Source organism: Neoarius graeffei, chromosome 6, assembly GCF_027579695.1.
Source record: "Neoarius graeffei isolate fNeoGra1 chromosome 6, fNeoGra1.pri, whole genome shotgun sequence".
Taxonomy (NCBI): domain Eukaryota; kingdom Metazoa; phylum Chordata; class Actinopteri; order Siluriformes; family Ariidae; genus Neoarius; species Neoarius graeffei.
The window spans coordinates 66,351,526-66,366,875 of NC_083574.1; the positions used below are offsets into that span (position 1 = coordinate 66,351,526).

Genomic DNA, 15,350 nt, shown 5'->3' on the forward strand with positions numbered 1-15,350 from the left:
GAATGCAATGAGTGGCTTATCCAGCACGAGTCACTAATTGATGGATTCTTTGCAGTCTCTATAGCCAGTGCACACGCTGTGTTCCCATAGCACTTAGTCAATGACTCAATCACAGCTGTCGCCCTATTTACTACGATGAGAAATGGCTGTAATTATCACGGTTCATTCTCAGCTCTCTGGGTCCTTGACTGTGTTGTGTCTGCTGTATTAGCTACTAATGGTTGTGCTTTGTTTTCAGGAAAACACTTTCTGCAGGTAGGTGTATGCCCCAGCAACTTACAAAACCAAGTGACCGGTAGTTGATATCGTGGCATCAGATGGAGAAACACTGATGGGTGCTGTTTGGGTGACACTTCGCTATTCTTGACGTATTTTGGTGCGCCGAGTGCAGGCACACCCTTTCGCACTCTTCCCACCTCACCAAAACTCTGTGACACCCCACTAGCCTCACTGTTCTTTCTCCTCCTTCAGTGGGTCGTCTTCATCCTCCTCTGTTCCTGCTGGCAGTGGTGTGCGCTTACAGTGTGAAGTGTGTATCCACATGGCTCTCTCCCCAACCTTAACGGCTGTCTGCATCATCAGCAGCACCTGATATGTCCTCAACCACCATGGACATCTCCAGCTCTTTTTTTCTCAGGTCTTTCACAACAATCCAGTTGCCAGGCTTCAAATCATGTAGAGATCTGGATGATGGAACTGGAAGTGCCTTCTTCACCTGCTTGTGAGTGATAGAGAGAGCAGAGAAAAGATCCATACAATAATGCAACATTACATCCTCACACAACACAGTTAGGGCTTGTGGACTAGGCCCAGAACCTATGCCAGTATTGGGTGGCCTGCCAAATAGAATTTCACGGGGGTTTTTTTTGTTTGTTTGGTTTTTTTTTTCTGTTTTTTTTTTTTTTTGCTCTTATGCACATTCTCATGTGAAACAGCACGGTAGGGAGAGCCTTTACCCAATTCAAGCCCGCATCATCACAACATTTAGCCAATTTGTTCTTCAGTGTACCTTTTTTTTCTCTCTCTCTCTCTCTCTCTACTGCACCAGCACTTGTTGGGCGATGGGCACAATGGTGTCTTAGGTCAAAACCTATCACCTCTCCCTTACTTGTTTCAGTGCCTGATTAACAAACGAAGTACCATTATCACTGCTGATTTTTCTTTGGAATCCCCCAACGTGGAATAATTAAAGTCAACAGGGCCTTTGCTACTGCACCTGCATCTTGTTTGGAGGTTGGAAATGCCTCTACCCATTTACTGTAGAGAACATGTCAACAATCACTAGGCAGTACTTTTTCCCCCTCAGTGGGCGAGAGCTCAATGAAGTCCATCTGCAAACGATCAAACGGCATGTCTGGTGTTGGGTGCACAGCTGTAGGTATACTCTGACCTTTCCCTATATTGTGTGCTATGCAAATAGGACATTTTTCACAAAACTTTTGGGGAAAAATTCCAAACCCTTTTGTGAATCAATACTTGGCCATATCGCTCACCATTCCCCCTTTTGATACATGGTCTTGCCCATATATCAACTTAACAAACATGGGAAAGTAACTAGGAAGGCAGGGCATTCCCATATGACCTGGCTTGGTGTGAGGACCATACCACACCCTGTCACATTTGATACAACCGGCTTTTTTCCAGTGTGCTGTCTCCTGTGGTGTGGCTGGTGATTGAACCTGCTCCAGCGTAGCAAACCTGGAAAGAGGATTTTGAAACAGTTAGGTTTAATGCAAGTGCAAATGGAGAACCCTTGGAAGCAGCTGCTTTGATAGCTGAGTCAGCAGCAGCATTACCTGTGGAGACCGGATCAGTAAAATTAGTATGGGCATCACACTTACAAATAGCAACCTGCTTGAGAAGCAAAATGACATCTAACAGTTCTTTTGATGTGTAATGTGCTATAGGTTTACCTGTAGATGTTAGAAACCCATGATGTTTCCACAACGTGTCAAAATCATGTGCTACTCCAAAAGCATACCTACTGTCTGTGTATAGTCACTGTCTTACCTTCAGTGAACTTGCAGGCCTCTGTAAGTGCCACTAGTTCAGCAACCTGTGCCGAAAAGTGACTTGGAAGCTATCCTGCAACAAGGGTTTCATGGGCAGAGATGACTGCAGAACCAACAAGGTTCTTACCTGAATCTTTTTTTTTAAGCAGAGCCATCCACAAAAAGCACTAAGTCTGGGTTTTGCAAAGGTACCTCGCTAAGATCAGGGCAAGGCGAACAAATGTGGAAAATAGTGGATACGCAACAGTGAGGCTCACCGTCATCCTCCGTGGGTAACGGCATCGCAGGGTTTAAGATATCACAGTGAAACGCTGTTCTGTTAGGCATCTCAAGTATAACAGCATTGTATCTGAGCTGGTGTGCAGCTGATAGATGAGATGTTTTCTGTTCTGGGAGAAGAGCAGAAACAACATGTGGGACTAATAACATCAGCTCTGAATATCCCACTGTCTTTTGTGAGGCTCCCACGGCCTTTTCAGCAGCAGCAATGGCTCTGAGACCTAGTGGCAGCCCCACTGCGACAGGATCAAGTTTAGCAGAATAATATGCAACTGGTCGTAACTTACCTCAGTGTTATTGTCGTAACACTGTCGTCATACATCTTAATTTCTCATCAACCATCTGGATGAAAGGATGAGTAGAGTCTGGAATCCCCATTGTGGGTGTGCTTTGAAGAGCTAACTTAAGCTCAACAAATTCATCCTCCGCTTCAGTGGTCCGTGTCACCTTATCATGAGGTTGTAGGCCTTTCCCATGGATCAATGAACTAAGAGGAGCCTCAAGAATAGCAAAGTTAAGAATAAATGTATGACAATATGAGCACATACCCAGAAATAACATCATTTGCTTCTTCGTTAGAGGTTTTGGTACATTTTGAATGGCTGTGATTCTTTCTGGTCCCAGAGACTTACCTAGGCCTGACAGTGTGTCCAAGAAATTTCACCTCTGTTTGGACAAACTGGAGCTTAGCTAGACTAGCCTTATGACCTTCTGCAACCAAATGTTTCAACAAGGAGATTGTATCAGCTCTGCACTGCTCCTCAGAAGGCGCAGCCAAAAGTAGATCATCAGCATATTGCAGCAAAGCCGAACCTTCTGTTAGCACAAGAGAACTGAGATTTTGTCTCTGTGCTTCATTGTAAGTAGTGGGAGGCTCACAATAGCCCTGACATAGGTATGTGAAAGTATATGGTCGACCATTGAACTGAAAAGTGAACCAGAACTGACTGACTGGATGAACAGGCACACTAAAGAATGCATTCACAAGGTCTACTACAGAAAAACGTGTGCTATTTGGTGGTATTTGTGAAAGAATAGTATGAGAATTAGGAACATTAGGAGCTCAGGCTCTTAAAGCTGCTTTTACTGCCTGTAGGTCTTGTACAAATCTCTGTTCAGTGGGTTGGCCTGGCTCAGTGTGTTTCTTAACTGGGAAAATGGGAGTTAGGACAATCTACAATTACCCCTGCTGCCTTTAGTGAATTTGAACAAAGGCCTAATGCTCTCTATGGCTTCAGATTTCAGGGGATACTGGGACTTGCAGGGTCTAAAATCAGATTTTGTGATCACCACTGGCTCAATCCCCCTTATCACTCCTACGCTGTGTTTATCCTGTGCCCAAAGCTGTTTAGGAACCTCCACTAAACACAGGGAGTCAGCTGTGAGTTGAGTGAATTACCATCCCGACCACGTCTCTGACTCAGGCTTTTCACCAATCAACACTACACGTCTCTTCACAGAGACAACAAAATCCAAATTAGTTTGAAACACATGCATGGTTTTACTCTACAGTACATTTGGATCGGTGGTATTTTGCCAATCACTTGCATTTGCACACTTCAACACCCATGGGCCCAAATCATTCCATCTATCCCCCTTTTGTTTTGACAATGACACGTGCGGAGCCATCCATGAACTCAACGCCGGTTCATAATCACTTGGTGGTTGTACAAAAAGCACTTTTCACTGCAGTTGTTGTTGCTTCTCTGGGTGTGTACCATTTAATAACAACACTATCTCGACACACATACTTTGTAATAACATTCCTTACCTTATTTAGATGGTGTTTTCCTAAAGCTTGCTTCTTTAAAAATCACTGCTTTGCAAATGTCCTCTACACCAGGCAAACAAAGAAACAGCTGTGACAGTTCATAATGAAAATCGAGACAACTGCAGTCAGTACAATCTCTCTGAAATATTGCAGAGAGGCACTGCTTCCGGAGATCACATTGCATAACCCACTGTGACTAATACAAAGCAATACCCATGTGCAGATCAATCTAATGGCCCAATGAGATCCATGCCAATTCTTTCAAAGGGGATCTCAATTAATGGTAATGGGTGCAGCGGCACTTTTGGTGTGGCCTCTGGATTTACCAGCTGGCATTCGCGACAAGCCTTACACCACCTGTGGACATCAGCGCAAATCCCTGGCCCATTGAAATGGGCCATGAGACGATTTAGTGTTATCCTGCCCCAAATGCCCAGCCATAGAATTATGATCAGCCACATGGAGTAAAAGTTTCCTTCGTCTCTTTAGGACCAAGAACCGTCATCTCTTCTTTCGTTTGAGTGTTCTGTGTCACTTGATGTAGCCTATCCTTAATAATACAAAAATACGGGAAGGAGAGTGCAACGTTAGGTGGGATGATTTGGCCATTAATTACTTTCACTTGGTCAAAAGTGTGTCTTAGAAACTCATCATGCGCCTGCCCCTAATTGGAAATCCCCTAAGGGATTCCACAGAGAGGCAGGAGAGCTCTCCCTACTCTGTGTCATCATGACATAGAGCTGACGTGGATGGCCCTGGGACTGCCTGCCCAGCTAGCGTTGCAGGGGGATTCCCCCATGATGTGCTACTGCAGGACCCATCCACTACTAATGGTTTCAATAATATTTTAAACCCCAGCCAATCGATTCCTAAGATCAGTGGGTGGGTGAGGCTCAGACTAACTGCCACCTACACACTATGCTTTTCTCCCCAGAAGTGAATGATGACTGGCATTAGTGGATTTTTGTGAATGTCCCTGTGCACACATTTGACCTTCACCAATTGTGCATTTTCCAGTGCCCTGCATTGAATCAGGCTTTCATGCATGGAGGTCTGATTACAACCAGAATCCACCACAGCCTGATATGTACCCCCTTGAATACTCACAACTATCCTGTACACTCCCACTCGATCAGAGGAAGCCTTTGGTGCATCAGGGATGTGAATCCGTAGCCTTGCCTCCATGCAGAAATGCTGAATCCCCCCCCTCCCCCCATGCTGACAGACCTGCCCGGGCTTGCTCCCAGTTCTGGTGGGCGTGGATGAGTTCACCTGTGGACAGAGAGAGGGAGTTAACTGCAGCACAGACACAGGAGGAGAAGGGAGAGAAGAAACAGGAGGACAGACATGAATGTAGGAAGCAGGTTTTGGGGGAGTTGGCCCCAGTTTCTGTGGGGCTGGAGGAGGGGAGAGGGAGGGGGAGAAAGTGAGAGAGCGAGCAGAGAAGTTGTGGGGATGCCTGCTCCAGGAAACGCTGTCAGATAGTCCTCAGCCAACCAGACTGCCTCCTCCAGTGATGCCACTCAGTGACACCGGATCCACGCTGATGTCTCACTCGACAGTTGGGCGACAAACTGCTCCGGTGTCACTCGGTTGAGGTTGGTCTCAATGTCGCACTTGCCTGCTAGCAGCCACTGTTGGCAAGTGTCCTGGAACTGTTGCATGAATACAAACAGCTGGCCCACTTCGCCGTATGCCAGCAAGCGGAAGCACTGTTACTGCTTTTCTGGGCCGTGGCCGTCCTGCTGTAGGATGGCCCGCTTCAGGTTGGGGTGCTCCAGCATGTTGATGGCAGGGAGCTCCCGAGACGTGCTTCCATGACATACTCGAACATCTGAAGCAAGACTTTTTTTTTGGGGGGGGGGGGGGGGGGTGATTGTCATCATGTGGCCCTATCTTGATCAGCTGGATGGGCACGCTGGCCACAGGGATGACCGCTGGAGCACCTGTTGACTGGACCCAGCTCTAGATCACCTGCTGGTTTTCTGCCTGGGCTTCAAGCAGAACCTGGAAGCTCCACCCCTGATCCACTGACAGTGCGACGAGGGTGTGCTGCTGGTGCTGGAGGTCATTGGCAAGCATCTGGAGGAGCTCTCTGACTGGTTCAGGCTCCATGGCAGCATTTGTTCTTCAGTCTTGGGTTTTGGCACCAGTGTAACACTTTTGTGGGGGTGGTTAATGAGGAACTGGAAGCTGGCGCTGCTGTTCAAGGTAAGCTTCAATTTTATTCACACTTTTTTCAGTGGTTTTTACTATTTAGTAGACACACTACACTCATGCAATGGGGTGTCACAGCTCTCTTTCATTCCTGGCTGTCTGAAAGACACATAAAAAGACAGGTTAATAAACAGCCAGTAATTACATACAGGTGCACCTCATCACATGTTACTTCCTGGTTCAACCTGACTCCTTGCCATTTACAGCTGACGCTTGACCATGCCCCCACTGCCACACCCTTTATCATATTTTATTAATTTTGCAACCATCGGCTTTGCACACCACCATTATTGTTTGTTTGTTTTGTTTGTTTATTTTTTAAACAATGTTTTGTATATTGCGGTATCAGGAGCAGCAAGTCAATTATGCTGGAAACCTAGCAATGATTCTACTTCATGCTGACCTTTTGACATCACCCACAAAATGGCTGTGCCCTTAAGTGGGACTTTCATGAGCGTGAATACAAAACAATTTTAAAGCATTGCTTTATGTGACACAGTGTGACCAATACATGGTAGTCAAAATGCATTTGTGCAAAATGTATAATACAGGTGCATCTCAACTAGAATATCATGAAAGTTTGGGTTTTGTAATGTAATTCAAAAAGGTAAGTTTTATATATTCTGTATTCATTATGTGCATTCTGTGTGGTGCAATTCCTGTTTTTGAGTTGTTTGCTGCGAGTCTTTTTTTTCCATGAGTGTTCGCGTTTAATCACCACTCTCATCTTTTCTACAAATAATTTTCCACTGTCTTTTTCATTTTTTAGTGTACGTTCACATTCCCTTTTTCCACGTTTAAATTTTTTTTTCGGAGACCACCAAAGACCAGAAGTCCCCCCCCCCCCCCCGTTCAAAGACCGCAATCCGAGGCCTTCCACATCAGATCTACCTTAATATCAACAGGTCTTCGATTAAGGTACGTATATCCATTTAACATGGCACACATTCAGCTTGTTCAGTGTGTTGAGTGCAGGATGTTTTGTAATTCTTCCTCCATCAGTAGCGATAGCTTGATTTGTGATGTGTAGTTTAGTTATCTCTCCGACAGAGAAGATTTCAGCTTTAGAGGTGCGTGTCTAGACACTAGAGAGGGTTAGTGAGAATGAGCGCAGTGTAGTTTCTGTTAGGGAAAGTCTGGGTGCCCTAGGTAGAGTTAGCAATACCCCAACTTGGGCATTAGAGCCCTCACAGCGGGGCAAATGGGTGACAACTCGGCTGCATAATCACAGAGCCAAAGCTACTGCTGAGGCTTGCCTATGGGAGTGCGACTCCTCCTTTCTGCTTCACGTGTCGAACAGTTTGCTCTCCTCAGTGATGCACCTTTGCTGAGAAACATGAAAGCGCTCTGGTTATAGGGGAGACTATCTTACGGCCATGAAATTAGGTAGGCCTTTAGAGGCATGAGCAGTCTTAGTCAGGTGTGTACCAGCAGCCAGAGTGCTGGACATAGCAGGTAATCTTAGGGTCCAAGGCAAGCACAGGTTCTCAAACATAGTTATCTATGGAGGCGCTAATGATGTACACCTTTGTCAGTCTGAAGTTACTGAGAGTAACTTTGTAGAGGTGTTTAAATTAGTGAAGATGATGTCCAATGCTGGAGTATGCTCTGGCCCCATACCAGTGAGGCGTGGCGCTGTAACTTGCAGCAGGTTATGGTTACAGAACTACATTAATTTAAATAATGTAGCTCCATATAAAAGAAAAATGTTTAGAGAGAAAAAAATGGCACCCTTTTATAACCATTCCATGCACACCTTAAAACATACCACCCAAAAATTAGAACGTAAATGGCATCAAACAAAATTGGTAGTATTCCAATGAGCATGGAAGAAGAGCCTCCAAAAGAATAGAAATCTCTTAGTGCTGCTAGATTAACATATCTCGCCACCTTAATAGAGAATAACAACAATAATTATAGGTGTTTATTTAATACCGTAGCAAAATTAATGAGGAAAAACTTCACCATAGAGACACAGACACACACACACACACACACACACACACACACACTTGCAACATGCCGTAGTAGCAACAACTTCATGAATTTTTGATTGACAAAATTGAAAATATCTGATGAAAAATTCAAGCTACTAATTTAAGGTCAGATAATTTAAATAATCCTGTAGTTAATATAACTATCAGATCAGCAATTAGAATATTTTATTCCCCTTAGAGAAATCAAACTAACTTCATTAATTTCCACATCAAAATCATTTTCTTCTTTACGATATCTTTTACCTACACAACACTTCAAACAAATAATACCAGAAGCAATTGAACCTCTTCTAAAAAAAAAAATAAAAATTCTGCCCTGAGAATTGGCTGTGTACCCAGTACATAGTTTGTTGATGTGTTATTGGTGGTTGGTTGGTTTGCTTGTTTTTATTTATTTATTTTTGTAGACCTACTGAGGTAAAGTTTGGTGTTCCACAAGGTTCTGTTCTGGCCCACTGCTTTTTTCTTTATATATGGTATGTTACCTCTGCGTAATATTACTTGTAAGCATGGTATTAGTTTCCACTGTTATGCTGATGACACACAGTTGTATGTTTCTGCAAAGCCAAATGAGGGACACCAGCTTAATAAAACTGAGGAATCTGTAAAGGATATTAGACACTGGATGTTTATTAACGTCTTACTACTTGACTCTGACAAAACAGAAGTACTTGTACTTGGAGCACATGCAGCTAGAAGTAGGTTCTATTTCGTTTCTACTGACCGCCAGAGGCGGTGCTTTCAGCACATGGATATCCATCACACGAACGTGCAGGTCGAGTAATAGTAACAACAAAGTCACGTGTGACCTGGGTGACGTCACCCCGTGACCCCGGCATAAAAGACCGGTAAACCCAGGAAGTGACCTCTTACATCATCTCGCGTTTGCAGGTTGCGAGTTGGATTGAAATTTGGACAAAGCGCTGTGGTAGTTTCGTTACCCGTAGGGTTGGGGCTGTGCTTACGCATCCTCCAAGAAACTGCGCTAAGTCCACCAACTCTTTTCTTCTTGTCGTTATATTCGTATTGATTTATTACTCCGTAAGCTGAGCGCTCTCGCTCGGTGGAGTTAGCTGATTAGCCCTCCGGGGCGGTGTCCTCACCGCTGGAGGCCGGCTTGTTTTTCGCTTCAGGTAAGCGGGTTTCATTTATTTAAATTAAAGCGGCGTTCCTCTCGCCGCTGTTTATCAGTTCTGCGGCGCTCGGCGCCTATCCTTGTTAATATTATTAACCACCTTGTTTTCTGTAGCCTCGCCGCCGGCCTGTTCACAGGCCGGCTGTCTTGTGTGTTGTATTCGTATTGATTTATTACTCCGTTAAGCTGAGAGCTCTCGCTCGGTGGAGTTAGCTGATTAGTCCTCCGGGGCGGTGTCCTCACCACTGGAGGCCGGCTTGTCTTCATTCAGGTAAGCGGTTTTCATTCATTTAATTTAAAGCGGTGTTTCTCGCCGCTGTTTATCAGTTCTGTGGCGCACTGCGCCTATCTTTGTTAATATTATTAACCGCCTTATTTTATGTAGCCTTGTCTCCGGCCTGCTCACAGGCCGGCGGTCTTGTGTGTTGTATTGTTTGTTACTCCGTTAAGCTGAGCGCTCTCGCTCGGTGGAGTTAGCTGATTAGTCCTCCGGGGCGGCGTCCTCACCGCTGGAGGCCGGCTTGTCCTCATTCAGGTAAGCGGTTTTCATTTATTTAATTTAAAGCAGTGTTTCTCGCCGCTGTTTATCAGTTCTGTGGCGCACTGCGCCTATCTTTGTTAATATTATTAACCGCCTTATTTCATGTAGCCTTGTCTCCGGCCTGCTCACAGGCCGGCGGTCTTGTGTGTTGTATTCGTATTGTTACTCCGTTAAGCTGAGCGCTCTCGCTCGGTGGAGTTAGCTGACTAGCCCTCCGGGGCGGTGTCCTCGCCGCTGGAGGCTGGCTTGTTGTCGCCCAGGTAAGCGGTTTTCATTCATTTAAACTAAAGCGGCGTTTCTCGCCGCTGTTATCAGTTCTGTGGCGCACGGCGCCTATCCTTGTTAACATTATCAACCGCTTTGCTTTGTGTAGTCTTGTCTCCGGCCTGCTCACGGGCCGGCTGTCTTGTGTGTTGTATTTGTATTGCTGTTACTCCGTTAAGCTGAGCGCTCTCGCTCGGTGGAGCTAGCTGACTAGCCCTCCGAGGCGTATCCTCGCCGCTGAAGGCCGGCTTGCTTTCGTTCAGGTAAGCGGTTTTCATTCATTTAAATTAAAGCGGTGCTTCTCGCCGCTGTTTATCAGTGCTGTGGCGCACGGTGCCTATCCTTGTTAATATTCCCGACCACGGGTGTGTTCGCCCGGTCGTTTTTCATTACCGCCTGATTGTTTATTTTGGGCTGCTTACTTGGGGTGTTCTCGCCCTATTTTTTAAGTTCCCTTCTGCCAGCCAGGCGTCATGGACCTCTTCTCTCGCTGCGCCAACTGCTGGTCCCCCTCGAACCGGAGGACGGCCACCGCGAGTGCCCCTCATGCCTGGGTATTGATCACCTGCGGCAGGGGCTGACGGACATGGCCTGCGCAGACTGCATGTGCCTGAGCGTGGCTGCGCGGACCGCCAGGCTGGCTCGGCTGGATTCTCCGTCTGACATCCCCCGGGCCTCGGGGGGACAGGACACGGTGTCGGCTGCAGCAGCGGGGCCCAGCAAGCGCCGTGGGCTCCCCCACACGTCTTCGCTTCTAAGGCGAAAAAGAAGCGCTCGGGCGATTTGGCTCAGAAGGTGGAGGTGATGTCCACCGAGCTGGAGGAGATGAAGGCCCTGCTGGCGAATCTTCAGCCTCCGCCACAGGGGGCAGTGTTCCCGCAGCCACCCCTTCTGCCTGGCAGCCCGACTGTTCACCATCACCACCGCTTCTGTCACCGGCCGTTGATGCACGCGGCCTGGATGAACTGTCGATCCGGGCTTCGGAGAGCTTTGACTGCGGTGGGTCCGATGGTCACGGCTCCACCTCTCCGGCCGGTTCCCAGGCCACCAGCCGTGGCAGCGTCGGAAGGCGGATGCTCATCCATCCAGCCAACGCTGAGGGCTGCATTGGCCCGTCTGGGGTTGGACACGCCCCGGTGGCCCAGCATCAGAGCGCTTTCTTCAGAGGTCCCACATAGCCTTCCTCGTTGTCTGTTCCGCCCTCGGCCTCATACATCGAGGAGTTACAGAGGTGTTGGGCGGACCCTAGATGCCTTCCCACCTCCCTAGTGACTGCAGGGCCCTGGCGGCAATGCAGGACACCCCTACCTATGGCCTCCTGCAGATGCCCAACATGGAGAAGCGGCTTTCATTCATTTAAATTGAAGCGGTGTTTCTCACCGCTGTTTATCAGTTCTGTGGCGCACAGTGCCTATCCTTGTTAATATTATCAACCGCTTGTTTTGTGTAGCCTTGTCTCCGGCCTGCTCACGGGCCGGCTGTCTTGTGTGTTATATTCGTATTGTTTGTTACTCCGTTAAGCTGAGCGCTCTCGCTCGGTGGAGTTAGCTGACTAGCCCTCCGAGGCGTGTCCTCGCTGCTGGAGGCCGGTTTGTTGTCGCTCAGGTAAGCGGTTTTCATTCATTTAAATTAAAGCGGTGTTTCTCGCCGCTGTTTATCAGTTCTGTAGCGCACGGCGCCATCCTTGTTAATATTCCCGACCACGGGTGTGTTCGCCCGGTCGTTTATTTTTTATTTCCACCTGATAGTTTATTTTGGGCTACTTACTTGGAGCGTTCTCGCCCTATTTAAGTTCCCTTCTGCCAGCCAGGTGTCATGGACCCCCAGACGCTGGAGGGGACGAGCGCGGCATCACGGGAGCTGTGTGACGCGGCTCCAGGCCTTTGCCTACTCGTCGCGGGAACTGGGCCGGCTGATGTCGTATCTCACCCTCGGCCGCCAGCAGATATGGCGGGCACAGTCCCCTCTGGCCGAGCCCGACCGGCGTGTGCTGCACTCTCTCCCTGTTGTCCCCGGGGAGCTGTTTGGCGAAGCCACTCAGCAAGCCCTGGATCGGAGTGCCCAGGTCATCTAGGCGTAACAGCAGTTCGCTGGCCCCGCCAGGCCCACCACCATGGCAATGCTGCCCAGTCCTTCAGGGGGCCCACACCGACTCTGTCTCGGCCACGCACCCGCCAGGAGACCAGACGGGTTGATGACTTTCGCCGCCCCACCACCTCCCGGACCCGCGGTGCCGCCCCCTACACCCAGTCTGCTCCTCGTCGCCCCCATGGTGACCGACGGGGGCGCTCTGGACGGCGCTGACATCAGCGCGCCGGCGGTCGGCCGCTTTTCCAGCGAACAGCTCCAAAGCTGGAGAGCGTTGACCCCTGGGTGCTGGTGACCCTCACCGAGGGTTACCGCATCCAGTTCTGCCGCCGTCCACCACGTTTCATGGGGTCAAACACACCACCGTGAGCCATCCGGGGAAGTCCCTCGTCCCCCGGCAGGAAATCGCCACCCTCCTGGAGAAAGGAGCAGTCTCTCCCGTCGACAGGCAGAGACAGCAAGGTGGGTTCTACTCCAGGTATTTTCTGGTTCCGAAGGACGGCGGTATCCGCCCGATCCTCGACCTGAGGTCCCTCAATTCCCACTTGAGGACCATGAGATTCCGCATGCTGCGTACAGTGGATGTCTTACACCACATCCAGGCGGGCGACTGGTTTGTCACCTTCGACCTGAAAGACGCCTACTTCCATGCTCCCATTGTGCCACACCACAGGCAGTTCCTGCGGTTTGCCTTCGAGGGCCAGGCTTTCGAGTTCAATGTTCTGCCCTTTGGGATATCGCTGGCACTCCGTGTGCTCACCGGGTGTGCGGCAGCGGCACTACTTCAGGCAAGGGGTTTGCGTGTCCTGCCTTACCTGGACGACTGGCTCGTCTGTCCACGGTCAGCAGCTCAGGCCCGCACCAACATCGCGACTGTGCTCTCGCATGTCGTAGAGCTGGGGCTCAGGGTGAATTACAAGAAGAGCTCGCTGGTGCCCAGCCAGGAGACGACTTTCTTGGGCATGCACCTGGATTCAAGGTCGTTGATGGTAACTCCCTCCCAGACCAGGATCCACAACATCCGCCTACTGCTTGGCCGCTTCGGACGGGGTAGGTCACTCGCCCTGAAGACCTTTCAGCGCCTGCTGGGCATGCTTACGGCAGCCTCCTCTCTGGTCCCGCTGGGACTTCTGGACTTACGCCGCTTCAGAGGTGGTTCAACGGTCTCCACCTCCACCCGGTGCTGCACGGGCGCAGCACATCAACATGCTGGAGCTACGGGCTGTGTTCCTCGGCCTACAGCACTTCCTCCCAGGCCTGACCGGCAGACACGTTCTGGTGCGGACGGACAACGCTACGGTAGTGTACTACATCAACCACCAGGGAGGCACAAAGTCCCTCCAGTGCTTGAAAGTGGCTGGCCAACTTCTGCGGTGGGCCCATCGACATCTCTTGAGCCTGCGTGCCATGTACTTGCCAGGCACTGCCAACAGGGCAGCAGATCTGCTGTCCCGCCAGGACCCCGATCCCGGGGAATGGAGACTCAACCCAGCGGTGGTTCTCGCCATCTGGAAACGTTTTGGCAGGGCAGAGGTGGACCTCTTTGCCTGCCAGGAGTTGACACACTGCCCTCTGTGGTTCAGCCTCCACGGCCCCAGTCCCCTGGGCCAGGATGCGCTGGCGCATGCTTGGCCGAGGCAACTGCTGTATGCCTCCCCCCCCCCCCCCCCCCTCTGCTGCTGATCGTGCCAACCCTACACAGGGTTGCGATGGACCACCACGGGCTGCTGCTTGTCGCCCCCCCGGTGGCTGGGCCGAGTGTGGTTCCCAAGTTGCTGCAACTTCTGAACGGCGACCCCTGGTGCCTGCCAGTGAGGACTGACCTATCACAGCTGGGAGGGCAGATCTGGCACCCGGATCCAGCCCATCTGCAGCTCTGGGTATGGCCGCTGAAGGGCCGGACCCCCTGCGAGGTCCTTGTGAGCCGGCAGTGGTCAACACCATTGCAAGCTCTCGGGCACCCCCCACCAATGCCCTCTATGCCAACAGATGGAGGCTTTTCTCCAACTGGTGCTTAACTCGGGGGGAGGAGCCTACATGCTGCCCCCTGCCGACCATTCGACTGTTCCGCCAGCCTCTGCTTTGATAAGGGTCTTACCCCTGCCACCATCAAGGTCTATGCAGCTGCCATCTCTGCTCAGCATGCCAGAGTTGGGGGAAGGACCGTGGGGTCCCACGCCTTGGTGGCACGTTTCTTGAAGGGTGCTCTCCGGTTGAGACCCCCCCGACGGAGCCGGGTACCCACATGGGACCTTCATTGGTGCTGCAGGCTCTCTGCGACGCACCGTTCTGAGCCCCTGCTCACGGCAGACATTTCATGGCTCTCCCTGAAGACTGCTTTTCTTCTGGCCATTACATCGACGAGGCGCGTCGGGGAACTACACGCGCTGTCAGTCAGTGGGGAGTGCCTGCAGTGGCACTCCGGCGACAGTGGGGTCACCCTGTGGCCTAACCCCTCTTTCCTCCCGAAGACCCTCTCTGCTACCTTCGTCAACCAGCCCCTTAGCCTTGCGGCGTTCGAGGCGGGCCATGGTGAGAGGTCGGAACTTTTGTGCCCCGTTCGCGCCCTCAGGGTGTACGTGTCGCGTACAGAGGGCTTCCGTAGGAGTGACGCCCTGTTTCTGTGCCACACAGGACCAACGAGGGGTCTGGCACTCTCTAAGCAGAGGCTATCCAAGTGGATAGTCGAGGCCATATTACATGCCTACAGGCACAGTGGCTTCCCGATTCCTCCGGCTGTCAGGGCGCACTCTGCACGAGGCGTGGTGGCCTCATGGGCATCACTGAAGGGCGTGTCCCTTTCAGACATATGCAGCGCAGCCTCCTGGGCTTCCAGCTGCACCTTCACCAGGTTTTACCGTCTTAATGTCGTCCCACATAATCCTGTGGCGACGGCTGTCATTCCAGGCCCGTCGCAGCATCACTGGGTACGGGTAGGCACTCCTCATGACCTGGTTGGTATTAGTCATCCATGTGCTGAAAGCACCGCCTCTGGCGGTCAGTAGAAACGAAATAGAACGAGGGTTATGTATATAACCGCGGTTCT

At 50.2% G+C, this 15,350-nt stretch overlaps 1 protein-coding gene across 1 annotated transcript in view; it reads left to right on the forward strand.

Annotated features, from left to right (window-relative positions):
* dhx34 (DEAH (Asp-Glu-Ala-His) box polypeptide 34) overlaps positions 1 to 15,350 on the forward strand; it is a 156,515-nt gene that overhangs the window by 85,789 nt on the left and 55,376 nt on the right. The window lies entirely within an intron of this gene.